The sequence below is a fragment of the Simochromis diagramma genome, unplaced genomic scaffold, assembly GCF_900408965.1.
Source record: "Simochromis diagramma unplaced genomic scaffold, fSimDia1.1 OVJJ01000216.1, whole genome shotgun sequence".
Taxonomy (NCBI): Eukaryota; Metazoa; Chordata; class Actinopteri; order Cichliformes; family Cichlidae; genus Simochromis; species Simochromis diagramma.
In genome coordinates this window covers 6691091-6706779 of record NW_024386883.1, presented here as the reverse complement: position 1 = coordinate 6706779, position 15689 = coordinate 6691091, and positions in this window count along the sequence as shown.

The following is a 15689-nucleotide window of genomic DNA, read 5'->3' as shown; positions in this document are numbered from 1 at the left end:
CAGTTCAACTCTACTTGTTGTTACCATAATTTGTAAAAGCAGAATGGGAGGCAGAGCCTTCAGGTGTCAGGATTTTGGATTCGGGAGACAGACATCATCTCCACTTTTAAGATTAGGCTTAAAATATTCATTTTTTGATAAAGCTTATATTTAGGGCTGGGTCAGGTGACTCTGAAACAATGGTTAGTTATGCTGCTACAGGCTCAAATTGTTAAGGGACTTCTTCACTGCTCACCACTCAACTCTTGAACACTGCTCATGTGTTTTTCTCTCTAATACCTTTCATTATACAGCTATATCAATGTAATTTAATAGAACTGTGTTTCTTTAGAATAAACTAAAGAGCACATCAGTTTTCTCTAGGAAAACATCAATGATAAGGTAATGTTTCCAGAACATTTAGTTAGCTGTAATCACTTTATAGGGAGATACTATGTATAGATCTTATAAAATTCCCCTAAAAAAACCCAGAACTTTAATAAGAAGCAGTCAGATCACCTGCTGTGTGAAACAAGTTTTCTAAGCATCTTGTGCTGAAACCAGTGGAAAGCAGATTTCCTGCTGACACTCTGGCTCATTTTTCCTTCACAAGAAGGTGAAGAGAAAATCATCCACCACATAGCACGCCCTTGTCGCCTTCAATATCTCATCTGTCCATTTTTGACAGGCCACAAATTTTTAGGAAGGAGGGCTTGTATGTTTAAAGAAGGACCTAATGTGCCTGACAGCTGTATGCTGCAGGCACCCTGTATCTTGTGAGCATCTGCATGGGTTAATGATTACCCAGCTGGGACCTGGTAGGTAGGCAGGGATAGCACCAACTGTTTAATAAGTGTGGTCTCTGGACCTGCTTCAGGGCAAGGCAGCTCCCAAATGAGAATGTGCTTTCGGTGCCTCTGTCCTCTTCCCAGCAGACATGATTGTTTTCCTCTTCGAGTTCTTTATTCATAAGTATATGATGCTGGTTTTGGATAGGTGTCACACAAAGGCTATGCTAGTTAGATCTACTAAAGGTCTTCTGTAACTGTGAAAGTGCACACAGGAGAACTGTTGTGTCATGATGCACATGCCAATTAGGGAGAGCTAAAAAACACACTCAGGGGACAAGGCTGCTGTTGACGTTCTCCCCGCACTGATGAGGAGCCATGTGTCAGTCCTCGAGGGAGTCAGAGAAGAAGCAAGAGAGAGTGAAAATAAGGAGTGTGATAAAAAAGGAAGAGTAGAAGAAAGAAAGCAGGGAGTTCCTATACTCAGGTGTAATGTGGCCCTTCCCTGTCACAGTGATTTATGAGGAAAAGAAATATTATAATATTCCTGCTGCAAATCAGAGAAAGGGGAGCAAAGAGGGAGGGAGTACAGAGGCTTAAAGTGTGTGTGTTCGTGTGTGTGTGTGTGTGTGTGTCTAAGACAAACAAGTCAGGCAGAGGGGCTAATATACATTAGCCAAAACCAGAGAGAAAACTACGGCAAAACAATATGTGGCACGCTGTTCCTCTGCACCCACACACCCCTTCTGTGTGGATTTGATTTGTTGTTATATCCCTGCGTGTGCATACACACTCATGCTACAGCTAAGGTAACACCACACCACCATGTTTAAATGCATGCAATGTTTGCTTTGCTCTCTATGCAGTAAAGGTGGGACTCCTAATGGATTTTCACAGCAATAATAAAACTCAGTGGCCTTTTGCATTTGAGCATGATCCTCTCTATAGGTCAGAATAAAGACTGAATATTTTTGCTCAAGACTTCCTGGTCTGTGAGTGAGTGCTGCACACGCCTTAATGTGAGGTTTCATCTCCCAGCAGGTTCACAGTTCAGTTTGCATGCACCAGTGGAGTTGCGTAGGTTACATGTATCCATCTCATATTATGTGGCTTTAATTAACCTTATCATAGCGCAACATGAGCCGAGAGAAAAGGACGACAGTATGGAAAGAGTGATAACCCTGACAGCAGGTTTCTGTCTACGTCCTTCTTCCTTCTCAGCAGGTAGAGCAGGCTGTCTACTAAGGCAGGTCAATGGTTTGATCCCTGCCTCTTCTAACATGTTCTTATAAGATACTGAACCCTGAGTAAGTGTGCGTGAAGGCTAAAAGTGCAGTAAGGAAGTGCTTTAGAGTCATCAATTTAAGCAGATGAAGCAACACACACACATACAAGTATGTTCTGTTGTATACATCCTAGTTTGCTAGAAGGCTTGATACATTAATTTCATACACATTCCTTATTAGCTTTAAGTACTCTCCAACACGGGAGTGGCTCTTTCGAGAGTTAATTTAATTTTCTGTAATACAGATTATATTTCATAAAGAAATACTGGCACTGGCATACACAGATTGGTTTCCCCTGCCCATATCAATTAATGAGAATACCCAGACCCATAAGCTCAATCACTAATTCACTCTGGCAGAACATTTACATTTATGTCTATAGCGCTTCATTTTCACTCGCACCTTTGGGGGCTTCTCCCTTTTAACTTTTATTTTCAAAACCTAATTTTCTCACCTATGCCAAAGAAATGTAGGCAAAGTGATTTTCGCTGTGCTCCGTGGGCCCACTCGGCTTGTTAGCGGTTGTCCAAAGTGAGAGGAAGCGAAAAGAAAGAGTCTTTCTTAAGTTTGCAGAAAGGTTAAAATATTCCCACAAAGCAAAATGTCACTTTCAGCTCAGCGGGGGCGGCACACAACGCCGCTTATGGGTCAGCCAGTCTGACTCCCACACAGGTGTGGCTCGTGTGTGCTGCACAGAGCGACATTAACATACCTCCCATCTCACACACACCTCACAAGTAACTCCACTTCAAGCACAACATTTTCCACTTGTCAGTAGTGATGGATAATAGTTAAGGGGAGGGTAACGGCAGGAGGACGCTCAGGGCCCTCACATCTGATAAAAATGGCATGGAACGTCACAAAGCTAAGAGATGCATGGAGCGATGCAGGAGGAGGGGAGCGTGATGAAATGAAAGGGGGCAGAGAGGGGATTAGCTACAGCTATTAGCAGCGTCTAAAGTAATCACACTCATTAGCTGCTATCAGATTGGGTTAGATGGTTATAAAACAAAAGAGAGAGAGAGGGAGAGAGTGAGAGAGATGAACAGAGCATACGCCAACCTACTTTTTTTGTGCTTCTCTTTTTCAGCACATTGCAGTACATGGCGACATAGTTTGTCTGTAAAAATAACACTGTACGGGTCCTAGAATAAAATGCATTTTTACAACAGCAAATGTACTTGAATTAAAAAAGTATTTTGCCCTTTGGGACTTGAGGTTACTCCAATGTGGCGAGGTAAAGCTTAACAGACAGCCACCAATTTATTCTAATAATGTTTATCAAATTTAAGTGTGTAGATTATTCAAAAAAATTGTGCTTTGAATTTTTCAGAAAAGGATAAAATTGACTGCAAAGACCAAAACAGTTTCCTATGCTAAACATGTTCGTGTGTGTGATTAAATGTGGGGTATTAATCTGGGAAGCTGCTGTCTACGTTGGATTTATTTACTTATTTGTACTTTTCGCCTCAAACCCAAGTGGTTGTGGCAAATAGCTGCCCCTCCCTCAGCCTGGTTCTGCTGGAGGTATCTTCCATTTAGAAGGGAGTTTTTCTTTCTCACTGTCTCCAAGCAGTCTGATTGTGTATATGTGGAACTGAACTGAATTGAACCAAAGGTTACTTCTTGACAACCGATTGAACAACAAATGCAATCTGAAGTCTGGCTAAATTATTATTATTATGATGATTATTATTCACAGAGAAAGAAAAGTTTGTCAAAAACAATACTCCAAAGCTCATGCGAACACTGGAGGGGTGGTTGGTTGCTGCAGTCTTTCCTCCTGTCAGCCGTGGCAGGAAAAGGATCCCTTTTAGCGATGTCATTGTTAGGATCGGTGACAAAATCCACAGTCATGAAAAACATACACTCTGTTTCAAGTTTAGCCAAAGTGAATGTCCCCGGTTAGATATCTCACAAGGCTATCTTTCAAACACACAAAGCAAAACATGAATCCCTGTTGGCCCATGTTCGTTTGGTCCACGGATTCCTGCTGAGCCACACAGTAACAGACAATAAAGTCTGACAGGGCAAAACCAGGCAGGCTGTGAAAAAGCCAGTAGTTCAGGTATAAAGCTGAAATCCTGATTATCCTTCATTACAGGGGAAAAAAATATTTTCACAACTTCTGTAAGAACAGCAGGTTAAAGTTAAATGAGGATCTTGGTGTCTAAATTGTGATGGATGTTTACATCTGACAGAATGGCTGATAATCTTACGTTTGTTCCTTCACTCTCTCTCAGAAGAAGTTTGCCTAATTGCAAGTTTGCTCAAATAGCATATGGACGATTTCCCTTCTCCTTAGCAAATGGGAACATTCACTGTTCATTAGTAGTATTTGTTGTGTTTTTGTGTTCTGTGGAGAGGATTGAGAGTCCAGAGCTGCTGCCGCTGCTGCTGCTGTAGAATTCAAATTTTGAGTGACCGTGCATTATACAACTGCATAAGGCAGAGAGGTTGATTGTTTTTCATGAATAATTTTTGTTTTTTTTTCTTACAGTGCAGACAATAAACTGAAGCAGGCTGAGAAATAAAGCAAAGAAGCTATAGGAGCAACCTATAGGTATATCAAGGAGATGTGGGTTTTTCAGGTACAGCAATTAAACTCCTTTTGTATTTGTTGGCAGGCTACACATTTTTTCACACTGCATCTGACAGGAAATTAGCTGACCTAGCTGTCTTAGTTTAGCTACAAAGTAGGCATTTATACTGACAGGCTGTCTGAATTCATGAAATTCATGCTGTCCAATATTTTCAGTGATTATCACTCATTTGTAAAATAACATTTTATCCAAAGAGGCATGAAGTGAATGTGTATTTCAATGTACCTTTGGAAAAAGTGTTCAGATGCTGATGTCCATTGCTGATTACTATCTCCAAAGCAATGGGAAGGGCATATGTATTTGCCAGCAGAGGAACATTGCCTTTGTCAGAACTAGCTAGCTGCCCAAACCACAGCTGCTGAGTTATTCACATTAGTGTTGAACTGGGATATGTGATTTCAGTCTGGGGAGCTAACATTCCCAGAGCATGCTTTGGAAACTTAACTGAGGTCAGATGTGGCACTCACATCAGTCACCTGCAAGCAGGTGAACCTATTAGAGCTGGTGGTGTCCTGGGAGAAACACATGGAGTGAAAGGAAGAGGTTCAGTCATCAGGAGCTGGTGGAGCGTTGCAGGAGGAGCAGCTGGAAAGCATTCTGTGAGCCCATCGAAGGGGGATGAAGAGGGCACACTCGTGCAAGGTCTATATGCTGCTCTGAATCACAGGAGCTGCGAAAAGGAGAGCCATCAAATCTACCACGGAGGTGGCAGAAAGGCCCTCAAAATGGCTTTAAATGAGGAAAATCATGGCCCAGTGCTGCTGCGGCACAAACAAAGAAAAAGAAAAACTCATCTGAGTGAGAGTGTATGATAATCCAAGAACATCAGGTAGCTCATTGAGGATGTGTTTCCTAGCATCCTAGCATGTGTCTTTTACTATCCTGATAATCCTTATACAACTTCAATATATGATATGATGTGTGTGTGTGAGTGTGAGTGAGTGATAGACATTGTTTGTCATTGTTTAATTCTGCAGCTTCCCTCAGCTCTGTGAGCCACAATGTGTTGTAGCTCATTGTTTTAATGTTATACTTAAAATTCTGATTCGGATAAAGATGGATAACAGAACTGGTAAAATGAGCATTTAGTACCAGATTGTTCCTTGCTAGATATTTCCTCAGAGACTAAGTGGAGACTAAAAAAAGAGCAAACATTGGACTTCTCTAACAAGAAACCCAACTTAAATTAAATGTTACTATGGCTTTTATGTGTAAATAATGTGATTCTGAGGTAGTTACGGCACTTTGACTTCACAACAACAATTATCATTTGAACATTTGCTTAACATAATATATTAAATCTCTGTCTGCCTGACTTTCTGTTTGTTCATCAACTCCTCCTAAAAGACATCTTAGGCCTCTGGAGATTATTTTCTGTCAGACATTACGGTATGACATCATCATGCTACCGAGCAGCCACCTACCAATGGGCTAAAATAGTGCGTATACACCTTCAATAACCTATAAAAGCATGATATCACTTTTTTTGTCATGACAATAGGGACTAGAGAAAAAGTTTACTGTCAGATAAATCTGTATAAATCTGGAATTTGAAGCCATGTAAATTATTCTGGACTCATTTTATGCATGTCATTAACATTTAGATAAACCATAAAGCATGTACATATAGAACCATAATGAAAGTTATGGAATCCTATTGTACTATATTTATGTATGTTTAATCAAACATAATATCGTGCATAGCAACTTTTCATTATACACAAACGGTCGACAGTGTCTAGCTGATACGTATACACTTAGTTTTTAAGCAGTGGACAGTTGGTATATTAGAACAGTGGTTCCCAAACTTTGTTTTACAAGAAAAATGTAAAAACACATCCTCCAACACACACACTGCAATGGCTCTGCGGGGGCGGGCCCCCCACTTTGGGAACCTCTGTACTAGAAGTACCAGGAGTATAAAAGTGAGTCCACTGCTATTTTCAGGCACAAAGTTATGAGTCAAAAGTCTGAAATTGTGACAAACAATGCTCCCCACAGGCTTGTCCCTGGCCTGAGTGGACTGGTAATAGACAATGCAGCTGTCAAAGACAGAAGTAAGAAAAAGAGCAAGATACCACTGAGTACAGTGAGAACTTGCTCCTTAGTCACCTTCAGTTTCACTGCTGGATGCTTTAAGGGCTCTTCTCCACCATCTTAGGACTCCACTAAGAGTACTTTTATCTGTATGCGTCCCGAGTCTTCTCTAGACAGAAAACACAGTGTTGATTACATTAAATGTGATACAGATCTGGAGCCAGTGGCACTCGGTCAATACGACTGACAAATGAGAGGACTGAAGACAGCACGGTCCTGGCTCCTTCAGCTCTCCTCTCTCTCTTTCTTGGAGTTTCCAAACACCTCATATGGAGTCCCTGCAGTAAAATTCTTTGATTATATTGATTGATTATATTATATACAGCTTTAATTCAAGGGCTTTAACAATAATGTTTGCACTGTTTGGAAATTACAGATATTTTTATACATATTCCCCCCATTTTCTCAAAGGTAACTGTACAAAACAAACATGATTTCCAGTGAAAGGATTGTTTTCAATACTTTGCGATCAATGGCTTCCTAAACTTTAAAATCCCTGGGCATCACCAAATGATCTCTTTAGATGCTCTATTAGGCCTTCACTTGTTTTTGCATTTGCCTATGTCTTCAGCCTTGTCATTGATAATTATTATTTTTTATTTAATAATTTTAGTAATTTTTCCACAACATTAGGATGGATAGTGAGCATATGAAATGTATGACTCACACCAGAGCTCAGCTTTCCTATCCACAACCTGTGTTTGGTTTAAAGCAACAAAAGCACTCTTCAACACATACATGTTGCTATTTGCTCTGATGGAATGGTGTTTATGCTTTATATTTATCTCCTTATTAAGACATGGGTCAGACTGACAGATGAAAAAATAGCATGCTCTCTGTAGCCAAGGATATTTTAGATCAAGATAAATTAAATGGCTGCGGCAGCTCTTTTGCTGAGGGCTAGATGACAAGATCAATACCACTCTGATATGTGTCTGTTAAATATGAAGCTACAGCCAAGATATTGTTTCCACTAGCTTAGCATAAAGATTAAAGGCAGGAGGAAAATGTTACCCAGATAAGTCCTCAACTGACAAACAAATATATTGCCACAAATTCCTTGAAAAACCACAAATTATCATTTTTCTGCTTTGTTTCTCTTATTGAGTTGTTTACATATTTAGGGATAAACTAAACTACTCGACTCCTGGCTGTATGTCTAGCATAGACAATTAAGAGCTTTCTTCCAACTCTCAACGAGAAAGTGGATTTTCAAGTTTAGATCTCAGTAATAGAAAGCTATTACATTTCTGGGGATTTCACTTTTATTGAGAAGTGATTAAAGTACTGGGAATGTCAAGAAAAATGTCCTCAAAAATTGCGAGCCGTGACTTAAAAGCTGTGCTTTTTGTTGTTTAACGGCACAGAAACACATGAACCAGCCAATAACGCATAAACGGAAAACAGCACACCTGAAATGAAGCAGGATTAAAGCTTAGCGGGGTCATTTCAGGTTTAACCCATCGAAAGTCACCACGGTAACGGCAGACCTCATCTTATGTTTGAAATTGGAGATCAATAAGTACAAAACCACTGAGTACTGACCAAACAGTTCTCGGGAAAATAACAACTCCATTCCTTGGAAATCTCATGTACCCCTGTGCACGGGGTTGTAAAAGGGTCTCTAGTAGACCTTAAAGTTTTTCTATTTCCCCCATGAGCATCTAACACATATAGATTTTTAGGAGCAACTTTATACCTTGCACTTTTTCTCGCTGCATGTGAAGCTATTTCAGTCTATATGACTTTCTCTTGTGAAAATATCTACTTTTTTTTTGAAAAATGCATAAAATAAAACGTAATTATTGTTTCGTCATATTTTGGTGTCTTAAAGATAGCAGTGATAAGGAGCGGTTTTTTTTATTTTTTAATTTAGGCGACTTTTCCAACTTTCCATCCTTCCCTTAAATAGACTTTAGGCTATAGCAAACTTTTCAAGTCTTACTCACCACGCAAAGCTCTTAAAGCACACACACACACACACACACACACACACACACACACACACACACACACACACACACACACACACACACACACACACTTTCATTAAATGCTTTTCCTATAACACACCCACACATGTGCTGCTTTGGCTGCAGCAAGTGTGTTGAGCCTGTTTTTAACATCTCTAATATAGTTTGCCTTTTGTTTCTAAATTGGGCTGCCAGTAGACATATCCACGTTTGTTATTAGAAATACTGCCAGCAACATGTAATTCTTTCTCTTTCATCTTTACTTTAATTTATTGAAGCTAAAAAACCCCCACAAAAGCCAGCATTTCACAACTTCCTTACTTTTTACAATAGTACTTGTTTGTTATAATAATTGAATTAATTGAATTAATTAATTCACGTTTTTCCAGACAAGATTAGTCCATATCATTAAAAAAAAATCAATCTTCAAGCAGACAAAACTATCACAAACTATACAGACACTTGTTCCAGTGTTTATAAAAGCCTGACATATACCTTGTGTCACATTTACTATAACGTCATTTTGCAACTACTGCAAATATAACCACACACTGTGAATACAGTGGTTATATTTGCAGTAATGGTAAAAAGAGTACAGTATAGCATGCAGGCATCTCACCAGAAGTCTGAAATTCTCACAGAAAGAGAAGACTCAGCTGAAGTGTTATGAAATCCTGGGTGGAAAAACTAGGAGAGGACATCTTATGTAATGATCTCAAAAAACTAAAGTTGCATAATTTGACTAGAGGAATATTACCATACATTTTTTCATGCATGATTTTGCAAGCCTATACACTTGGCTAAAATATTTGGCTTGCATAATAAAGGGATTGTAACTTCATTGATAAAACCTACATTATTTTTAAAAATTTATAGAAATCTGTGTGAAATCTAAAGCTGAGGGAATCAGCTGTCAGCTTTCAGTTTACACATAGATTACAGACTCAGACTGGTGAGACGGTGACAGCGCTGAAGCTGAGCTTGACTTATGAACTTGAAAACTTGAGCCAAATTACACAGCGTCACTTCGTCATAAAGCGTTATCTTTATATCCCAAGCAAAAACTTTGTGCATACATGTTTCTACAAAGGTTCTCAAAATAATCAAAAGCTCAAATTTTTCCATCCCAGCTACTATTCGATAATTTGGGATGTTTGGAACAGGTATAGCAACTTAAACACTTTTTGAAGGAAACTGACTCACAATCATGCAAACACACATAGCCTCCTAATGCTTGCAAACCAAAGATCATTTCCTGTGTATTTTGGTTTGTTTTGTAAGAACAACATGTGATTTCAAATCATTTGCATTGGTTCAAAAAGTTTGGATGTTTGGAAGTTTGGATAAATGTCCGTCTATAATTTATGCACATCCAACTAAGTCCAACAAAGTTTACTTTTACTTTAGAAGTGTCTTTGTTTCCGTGTCCAAACCGTGTCCAAAGGAACCTAATATGGATACGGAGGATTTGTTGGCACTCCGCACTCGAGTCTTCACCAAGATGTTCCAAACAAAATCACTGGATTGTGGAAAACATCTAAAGATAACCTCATCCTCGGAGAATGTGGATACTAAATGAGCGAGTAAATAAGCCAAAGGACCTCTGGATAAAAATGGGGGAACTGCTGCTCTGAAGTGAACATGCAGTGCCCTCCTCATCTGCTTTGCATGTGAAGCTTGTTTGTTAAACCTGTTTGCTGTGTTGCTCTTTGTTTAAACCTGGTATACAGCTGAACTTAGTTTCATTAGAGTTTTGTGATGCTGGCTTAACCCTTAGCTTTTACTGTTGCCTGTTCTTTTCATTGTGTATTAATTGTTTCCCCGGTGGTCTGTTGAATAAAAAAACAAAGAAACAAACAACAACAACAAAAAAAAACATTAGTCACAAGGAAGAACTTGCAGACTTGAAGAAAGAAATTGATAATCAAAAGCAAGATCTGCAGGAGGACAAAGAAATGGAGAAAAGGTATAAGGAACTATCAGAAAAGAACAGGAGAATGAAAATAGAGGAGGAACTGTATAAACAGCTGGGTGAAGTGAAGGAAAAATGACAAAGACATTCATATAACTGAAGAACAGGAAAAAGAACAAAGAGCAGAAGTATAAAGAATTAAAGTAAAAGTATAAATACACAGAAGAATGAGAGAGTGGAGAATGTGTAAAGAACTGCAGCTTAAATATAAAGCTTTTTTTTAGTTTTGTAAAAAAAAAAGAGAGACAAGCTCAAGTTGAAAATCAGTGAGTTCTCCGTCTCCTTGATGCTCCACCCACACTCTATTAAAGTCTCTGCCCTCCCCCTCTCTCACCTCTCTTCCCTCTCAGTCCACCCTGACCGAGCATCCCTTCTTCCACACAACCTTCCCCCGGCCTTTCTCCATTAAACCTTTATTAAACCAGAACGTCCCTTAAGATTTAAATCTCTTTTTCAAGGAAGGCCTGACTGAGAAAGCACGGCATCGCAAGGCTGCACAAATTATGCAACAGACATGCAACCTAATAATAGATAACAGATTTTTACCAGAGGTTTGAAATACAAACCAAATACATGGGTGAAGGCACTTTAGAGTCACAATGATAACATCTATGAAGCATGTGTTAAATATAAGTCAAATGTGTTTGTTTAAAGAGCCCTACATTTATTTTTTCTAAATAGGGGGAGGAGCGGGCTGTCAATGGGTGGAGTGGATAGGTTCAGTATTTGCAATGCAAACAATGCAAAGTAAAATCCTTAAACATTAACATTAATGTTCAAATTACCTTAAAAGTGGTGTGCTGCAGAAAGAGGATTGCTGCTCAGGAAAGAAAAGATTTGAAATGGCAGCTACGCATCATCCTCTCTGCATAAAGAAGAGATTTCAGGCAGCCTTGCCAACAATCTACTCCAAAACGCCCGAACACTAAACAGAAATTAGGGATAAAAGCTGATAGGAGGCACGCATCAAAAAGAGCAGGTTAAGAGCAGATTAACAAAAGTTAACATTCACATAGTAACATGCAAATTGCAGATTCTTTTAAAGGTTTTATTATTATGACTATTCTCTCAAAATGTGTACTCTTAAAAATAAGCTGTTACTGTAAATGTGTTCATAAGAGCTTCAAGTTCTCCCACTAAAACCTGTACTAAAAATCAGTAGTTCCAAAATAATAAAACAATAGGCCATAAAAAACAGAACTGTTATCAGGGATGTTGTTATGTGTTTTGTTTGGTACTGCTGGCTTCTAATTTCCCCGTGGTATTTAATTAAACATTATTTATATATCTTTGTACTGTTGAATTATTCATGAAGCCTATTATTGCTAAAATGTTTGAGTCAAGACTATTATCTTATTATGTAGGAAGTTTTTACATTAAATTAAAGCTAAACATTAAGATGTTAAGAGACGCGCTGTTTAAAACAATTAGTGAGACAGCGCTGCATTCTGGAAATATTAAGTACTTGCAGAGGAGGGAATGGTGGGGGAGGCTAATTACTGGAGGGAGATGGGAGTTATGTGAATTATAGTTGTTTGCTCTGGTCTGTGATATTTAGCTGTTTACGAGTAGAATAAATGTGTGGAGCTGTAAGGGGCCAAATGGTCTCCTGGCAAAGAAGCACTGCGCTCCGTGGTGGGTGATGGACTCGGCTTGCAAATGTTTCCTTGCAGTTTTCATACCAGTAAGATAATTGCGTCGTCCAGCAGTCTTTCTTCAGCTTCCCCTGTAATGGTGACACTGTTGCCCTGTGAACACTGTTTTTACAAGTCTTGCGGAAAAGCCACAACAAATGAAAACAACATGTAGTAACAGAGTAAATGTGGTGACATTACGAGCATGAACTTAAGATTCCTCATCCCCTCTCCTTGCATAAAAATTACAAATGATCATAACACATCACACCCTAAAGACCTTGTAGTATAACATTATCTCAATAGAGACTACAGGCTTGCTTGTGGTCCCTACAGAGAGGTCCAATGGGATTCACGGCCTTCAGATACGCAGATACGCTCCCTGTAGATTAGCTTCAAACTTTCCTTTTTGGTAATGTTTATAGTTGGCGTGACTTGGAATCATCATTTAGTTATGCTGCTTTAGGCTCAGGCTGCAGGGGACCTCCCGTGATGCACTGAGCACTTCTCCTCCACTCCCCTCTTCTCCAGTCCACATGTATTTATACACCACTCTTGCATGTCATTAACTTTTGTTTTCTTGTGTCTGTTGCTTGTGGTCTGTCTGTGCTTCTCTCTCTCCTGCCTTCTCTTTCTGATCATCTCCCAATCAGTCACAGCAGATGGTTGCCCCTTCCTGTGCCTTGTTCTGCCGGAGGTTTCCTGTTTTAAACGAGAGATTGCCAAGTTCTTGCTCACAGGGAATCGTTAGATTATTCGGTTTCTCCCAGTAATATTGTTGGGTTTGTGCCTCAGAATGTGAAGTACATTGAGATGACTGTTGTTGAGAACTGCCATTACATGAGTGGAATTTAACTGGAACTTTACATAAGAATCCAAAATAGGCTTCCAAGCTGGATTAAAATAAATTACTGTAATTACTTTAATAAATGAGAAACCTATTCTATAAACTTCCCTTGTCCCGCATGTATATGTCACAGTGTAGTACTACGTGATATTCATAATAGACTATGCACCTCGAATTTATTCATGTGAAATGAAATGAAAAGTTACTTGCTACCATGTGAGGAAACATCTTTCTTAGATGGTTTTTGAAGTTGCTGTAATTTAAACAGCTATTTTAACTAATTATAGACTGATTTCTGACCTTCCTCTTATTTCAAAAATTCTCAAAAATGTTTTTATAAATTGGCTGTGTGATCATTTGGACAGGACTGGTTTGTTTCAACAGTTCATCATAGCAGAAAAACAGCCCTAGTGAAGGTTAGTAATGATCTTCTTATGGCCCCTGACAGTAGACTTGTCTCTGTACTTGCCCTGGTAGACTCCAATGCAGTATGTGATACAGCATTTAACAAAAGAGAGTAGAATCCATCTGCAGGAGAACTGTATGAAAGGCTAGTGCTGCGCTGGATGGAATTGTATTTATTTGATAGATTCCAGTTTGTTTATACAAACAAGAAATCTTCTTTACACACAAAGGAGTCCCACAAGGTTCTGTACTGGGACTACATTATATTGTACCTGCTTCTCTCAGGCACTATTATTATAAAACACTGCATATTCTTCCACTGCTGCTATATTTAGCTGTTAAGTCTGTTAGCTTCCTCTCTTCCCATAGTCACCAAGTGTTTCCTCATTGTGATTTGCTTTTTAATATCGTATGATTTATGACTGAAGGATGGCAGCAAACATGAAGGGCAAGCTTTACAAGATGGCAGTGAACAGCAGTGTATTATGCATTGCTTGTTACTTTTCTTTAAAGTAATTCAGTTCAGTTTAGTTGAACTTATTTATATAATGCCAAATTACAACCGTTGCCTCAAGGTGCTTTATATGAAAAGGTTAAGGCCCTACAATAATATATATATTAATATATATTATTAATATTAATATTGCAGTATGTTACTTAATTACTTGCCAAGGACAGTAATATGTTATGTTACTCATTACATTATATTATTGTTACTCCTTAAAATGACCTGGAACACATTTCTCATAATTACGAGTTAACAAGATAAATCTTACATTATCTTAGAACCTTACGTTATCTTACGTTCCACACACCAACACAAATCCCTATCAGGAGGGATATTATACCCCTTATGTCAAACGAGTGATTTATGACTCCCAATAAAATGATTTATGACCTAGGGAGTAATAAAGGAAGTAATTAAACAAATGGTAGCCATAAAAATATGTTAATAATAACAATATTATATTAATAATTTTTTTATATTTCATAACTCATTAATTTTCAAAAAAATATTTGATCATTAAAAAGATACAATTTTTATCATCAATAGCATTTTTCTCATTTTAAGCCAAAAATAAAAGTTTACTTTTTTTATGGGCAAAAATGCCATCTATTCCTGGGCCAGTGCATATGTGCGCGCCTGTGTCTGGGCCCATGCTTGTGTGTGTGTGAAAATGTGTTAAACCATAGTAAAAGTGCTTTTTTGAAATTGTGCTTTTGTAACAGTGAGGATGGCAAGAGGTAGGGGCTGCATGCCCCGAGGGAAAAGTTTATTACATTTTATTTGCATTTGTTTAATCCGAACTAGGAAATTCAGAGTCCGAGTCACAAACATCTCCTACGATCCCGGAAAAAACCCCCAACCATAAGCTCACCACGTCTCCCCTCTATCCCCAAAACCTTAGATAAGTTAACAGGAAAAAAACCCTTGCTAAGTAAGTGTTAATCTTCCTGTCTAACTACATTTTTGCATTTTCCTTTTGACCATTCTGTCAATCCTTTCATTTCAAAAGACATCACAATGGGTTGTAACACATACAATACACTTTTTAAAAAATATATAAAAACTCTAGTTTAACTCCCGTCAAAGTTTATACATTACATGTCTACATCACCTATCATGGCCTTATCAGGTATCTCATACCATCTTTTTCATGTTATGTTATGCTCCTTTGATATTTTACTCTTTTTGTTTTTCTTTATATTTTAGACTCTGATTTAAGCCAAACGTGTTAACCTGATCCCTGCGAAACACCAGCTCTGCGTGGATTTTGACCCCGAGTGACCAGATCTTGTTTCCGGTCTGAGTTTGCCTGAAATGCCGTGAGGCTCATTCGAAAGATTGCGCCAGAGACGAACTCCGCCTCCAAGGCGTGCCTACCTTTAGCTGCTACCAGTGAGATATCAGAGCCGGGCTCCACACATCCAATCAGGAGCAGGACCGAATTTACAGCCTTCTCACGAGTGAAGAGCATCAGAGTTTTTGAAAACAACCAAAACAGCTTTTGAGATTTTTCAGACTCTCCAGAAATATACAAGTCCTTACCAACTGCTCCTCACCAACATCACTTTTTGAGATATTTTTTATAAACCACCAAAAG